The sequence below is a fragment of the Callospermophilus lateralis genome, chromosome 6 (genome assembly GCF_048772815.1).
Source record: "Callospermophilus lateralis isolate mCalLat2 chromosome 6, mCalLat2.hap1, whole genome shotgun sequence".
Classification (NCBI taxonomy): Eukaryota; Metazoa; Chordata; class Mammalia; order Rodentia; family Sciuridae; genus Callospermophilus; species Callospermophilus lateralis.
The window spans coordinates 131,309,337-131,314,480 of NC_135310.1; the positions used below are offsets into that span (position 1 = coordinate 131,309,337).

A 5,144-nucleotide genomic window follows, 5' to 3' on the forward strand; every position below is an offset into this window, starting at 1 on the left:
CTCAAAATAGAAAAAGATCTGGGGATGTAGCTCAGTGATAGAGCAGCATAGATTCAATCTTCAGTATCAAAATTAAAAAGAATATCGATGGAACAAAAGTGGACCAGGTGACTGCAGCAGTGTTGTGGGATACCCTATTGCTGAGGAAATAATTCTGGAATGGAGCCAGGTCTCATGAAATTCTATATCTCAAATGTACAGGGCAGGATGCTTCAAGCTCCATTACAACCTGGAAAGCACTAGGAAATGTCTCATGACAGCCTCCCAGGGGAGTTAGGAAGAGAGTGAGAGATGGTCTTGAGGCAAGTCCTAGCAATCTGCACATCTTCTCATGATGGTGTGTGACATCTAAGCCTAGGTCATAAGTACCATTGTGACTTGTACCTGTCCTCTCTCTTGGATCTTCAGTCAGGGGAAACTATCCAAGCAGTGGCTCGTCCTAGCATTGGGAATTAAATGCATCCTTCTAAGTCTCAGATTAGCTGTGGCTCAAGCATTTGCTTGCGTGGCCCATGTACATATGTGTAAGGTTCTAGAATGCCATGATGAACTGGTTCTCCTACAGTGATGTGATAAATGCAGAGAGATGACAGAGCGAAAAATGGGCATGATACATTTAGGGAATCTGTAGAAGGGAAGGCAGTAGAGAGAGGATGGAGAAGAGAGGAAATATTAAACACTGATGGTAAAAATCACTGAATTTAAGATGTTTTATGGAGATATTTGTCTTCTCTTCATTGGACCTCTGTCTCTCTCTCACATACCACATAGTTATGCTTAGCCTCTACACTGGCTCAGGCAAGTGGCTTGGGGAACTCAACATTCTTATAAATCATGAAGAAGGTCTCTTGACTTAGAAATGTACTTTAAGAAGCTCACCCTCAGTTCTCCCTGGATTCCCCATCTTTCCCCAGTAACCTCCTGAATGCCCTCTTTACCTCCTTGTTCCTCAGGGTGTATATGAGTGGGTTAAGTGAAGGAGTACCCACTGCATAGAAGAGGCCAAAGAACTTGCCCCTCTTTTGGGCATATGGATTTTTGGGCTGGAGGTAGACAGCAATGACTGAGCTGTAGAAGATAGTGACAACCATAAGATAGGAGGAGCAGGTCCCTAAAGCTCTTTTCCATGCTTGGGCAGAGTTAATCCTTAGAACTGCATGGGCAATGGCACTGTAAGAGACAAGGATGAGGCTGAGAGGAACCACCACAAAGATGACACTGGACACAGCTAACTGGATTTCATTGTAGGTTGTGTCTCCCCAGGATAGTCTAATCAGAGAAGGAACTTCACACAAAAAGTCATCTATCTGCCGGTGGGGACAGAAGGGCAGGCGAAGAGTGGGTGGCATCTGGACTATGGATTGGGCCAGACCCATAACCTAGGCCACAGCTGCCAGTTGCCTGCATAGTCGGGGGTGGATGATGGTGGCATAGTGAAGGGGCTGGCAGACAGCCACATAGCGGTCAAAGGCCATCACTCTCAGGAGGATGCACTCAGTTGTTCCCAGGGACAGAAAGATGAAGAGCTGGATGAAGCAGCCCAGGAAGGTGATGGTCTTCTTGGGGCCCCAGAGGTTGACCAGCATCTGGGGGACAAAACTTGTGGTGAAGCAGAGGTCCAAGAAGGAGAGGTTGGAGAGGAGGAAGTACATTGGAGAGTGGAGCCTGGGGTCCAGCACTGACAGCAGGATGATGAGTATGTTGCCCACCAAGGTGAGGAGGTAGGAAGTTAAGACAACCACAAAGAGAATTCTTTCCAGCCCTGGGTGTTCAGAGAAGCCCAGAAGGAGGAATCCCAATGGGAAGCTTTGGTTGACCATGGCCTATTCCTATTCAGAATTAGAAGGATAAGATTATCAGATGAATGAGCTCCAACCTGTTTTGTAAAGTCAACTCAGATACTTGTCATGTCATATTAAGTGGACATTTCTCCCCTCCTGCTCTCCCAGTTTCCATTCCCAGGCACATCACCATCCAGCATCTCTGTTCCCTTGTTCTTCCTGGTCAAACTTTATCTTGTTGGAGGACAGAAAGCAGCAATATGTTAGCAATGGTTGGAACCTTGGAACCCTGTCCTGTTGTCTCTGACTTCCTGGCTAAATGCAAAGGCAACTGATATAAAACATGTGCTAATTAATTACTCTTCATTAATTCTGGTAAAACTTATTAGGCATCTATTTTCTTCTGAATGCTGTGGTTATTCTGTGCATCCAGAAATAATTAGTGAAAATTTGTTTGTTTGTTTGTTTGTTTGTTTGTGTATGATCCTGGGGGTGAAACTCAGGGCCACAGGCATTCTGGCTAAATGCTCTACCACTGAAGAGCATCCATACCCCAAAGAAATCTTGTTAGAATTTCACTATTATATATATGTATGCAGGGTTGTTTTCTACTCTGAGGCATAAGTATCCTAGGATCATTTTATTTTCAGGGATGACAAACATTTAATTGATATTCAAAATACATTTATATATAGACAAATTTCCATTGAGTTGGAGATTGCTATTAATGTATTTCATACTTTTCTTCAAAAGAGTAATGTTGAGACAAATTCAAATCCATGTTGAGTCTCTGATGAAGACACAGTCTGGGAGCTAAAGGATAGTGCTTCAGACTGAATTCAATTCTTCCTGAAGAATTTTCATTCTGAAATCAACATTCCCTTCATCATCCTGTTTGTCCTCAGCCTGAGCTCAAGATAGTTTGCATGGGAGATAAAAACAATTCTTTTCCCATTTAGGACTCCAGCTTGATGTAAACTGAAATGTTCTGGAACAGATTTAACAGAATTTTATTTATTTATTTATTTTTGGTACTGGAGATTTAACCCAGGGACACTTCATCACTGAACTAAATACTGAGCCCTTTTATTTTTCATTATGAGACAGGGTCTCTCACTACATTTCTGAAGCGCTCTCTCTCTCTCTCTCTCTCTCTCTCTCTCTCTCTCTTATATGTATGTATACACATACATTTTTCTTTAATTTTTAAATTTTAATTGTTTTTATTAGATATTTTATTAGACAGTCGAGAGTCTTTTGACATATTATATACACACGGAGTATAACTTATTCTAATTTAGATCCCATTCTTTTTTAATTTTATTTTTTCTTTTTAATTATATATAAGAGTATAATGTGTTTTGACATATTATACATACATGGAGTATAACTTCTCATTCTTGTGGTTGTATATGTTGTGGAGTTTCACTGGGCATATGTTCATATATGCAGGAGGATCTCAAGTTGAAGCTAGCTATCCTCAGCAATTTGGTGGGGCCCCAGGCAACTTAGTCACTGTCTCAAAAAAAAAACAACAATGAAATATATGGGGATGTGGCTCAGTGGTTAAGCACTTTGGTTCAATCCCAGGTTAAAAAAAAAAAAAAAAAACAAGCAAACAGAAAAAACACTGCATTGAGACTGGACATTTTAAGTAGAAATTTGAATTTGTTTTAAACTGTCTTCATTCTATTAACTATTTGTGACCTAAAACATGCTTTATATAAAAATTCAAACCTTCAGAAAAATTTTAAGGCTAGCGTGGAGAACTTCACATCTTTTGCTTCAATGTTATTAGAATGTGCCACTTTTTATCATTGCATTTTTCTCTTTGCATTTGTAATTATATTTATTTTGTGTCATTGAAGAGTGGATAGCATATATAATGCCTCTTCATTGACTCATGATCTTAGGAAAACAAAGTTATTTTTTTAAGGACAACAGATGTTGATAAAATACTTAGTAGACAATACCCAAAATTTTGCTAATCATGTCCTTTATAAATGTTTTTCCTCAAGAAATATCCAGTCCAGATCATGTATGTTTAACTTTGGCTTCTGAGGTAGCCTTTTACTCATCACAGAGACACTCAGCCTTAAAGTATAGACTAACAGGTTCAGGTTCACCAGGAGAAGCTGAGGGTCTGCAGGGGTGTGGCCTCTTGCACTCAATAAACACTGGGGGATCAAGAAAAGTCTACACAGTAAAGGAGGCATCAAGGAAAGCTTTTTGGAGGAAGGGACATGAATTTTTGCTGTGTAAACAGTGGGTGACACAGATGGCGAGCTCACAGACAGGGGTGGGATGGCAGCCTCCCTGCAATTAAGAGGAAGGAACTAAGGGTCTTCTGAGCACAGATGATCTTAGGAAGACCAATGAGGTGAGAAGTGGCAGCTTGTTGGTGGTCTGGTGGGCAGAAAATGTCCTGGGAGTTTGTGGCATGGCATGCTCACCCCCTATCCTGGGATATCCATCCTGTGTTAAAAGACACCTTTCATTTCCCTTTTTGTGCATATCTCCTCTTTCTAGTCTTCTATTTTCCTTCCTTCATCATTGCTCTTCCCTTTGCAGATAAGTTTTGTTCCCTTTTTAAAAAAGTAATTATCCAGTGGGTACGGTGGTGCACCCCTGTAATCCCAGCAGCTTGGGCAGTTTAGTCAGGAGGATCATGAGTTCAAAGCCAGCCTCAGCAACTTAGAGAGGCCTTAAGTTCCTTAAGGAGAGCACATCTAAAGATAAAATACTAAAAGTGTTGGGGATGTGACTTAGTGGTTAAGTCCCCTTAGGTACAAACCTCAGTACCAAGGGAAAAAAAAGTAATTATATAAACAAAAGTGCACCTAAAACATACCTATGAATTATGTGGAATAATAAAATAAACACATGGTGTCTCAGCATGCCCCTCCCCACACAATTTTAGAACACAAAAAAATGCTACTAGCACCTCAGCTATCTTCTAGGAACCCCTCCCTGTTAACATCTCTTTTTTTTTCCCCTCTGGAGATGGAAACACTGCTCTCATGCCTTTTAGTCATTAGTTTTATTTAGTCACTTTATACATTTTCTGAATCTCTTAATCTTGTATCTTCCTTTGACTTTGTTCTTATTTCTACATGATCCTTCCCTATAGCACTAACATAAAGCAAGCACTATTTTTCCTGTTAATTTCCCATACACGTGCATTCATTTATTCCCTTATTTTACCACCACCCCAGCTGTAAAATATCTGCAACAAGGTAATGAGGTATAAATTCTGATATACAATCCAATAATGAGAATGTCCTTTATTTTAGCAGTTTTTCCTTATATACCAGACACTGGGTGATTTCCTGAAATCTCTGAAATCTGCAATTTAACTAATAA

The 5,144-nt window shown here is 40.2% G+C and overlaps 1 pseudogene; it reads right to left on the bottom strand.

The window, feature by feature from the left end:
- Nucleotides 1-881: 881 nt before the first annotated feature.
- Nucleotides 882-1,820, bottom strand: LOC143400856 (olfactory receptor 2H1-like; annotated as a pseudogene).
- Nucleotides 1,821-5,144: the final 3,324 nt, after the last annotated feature.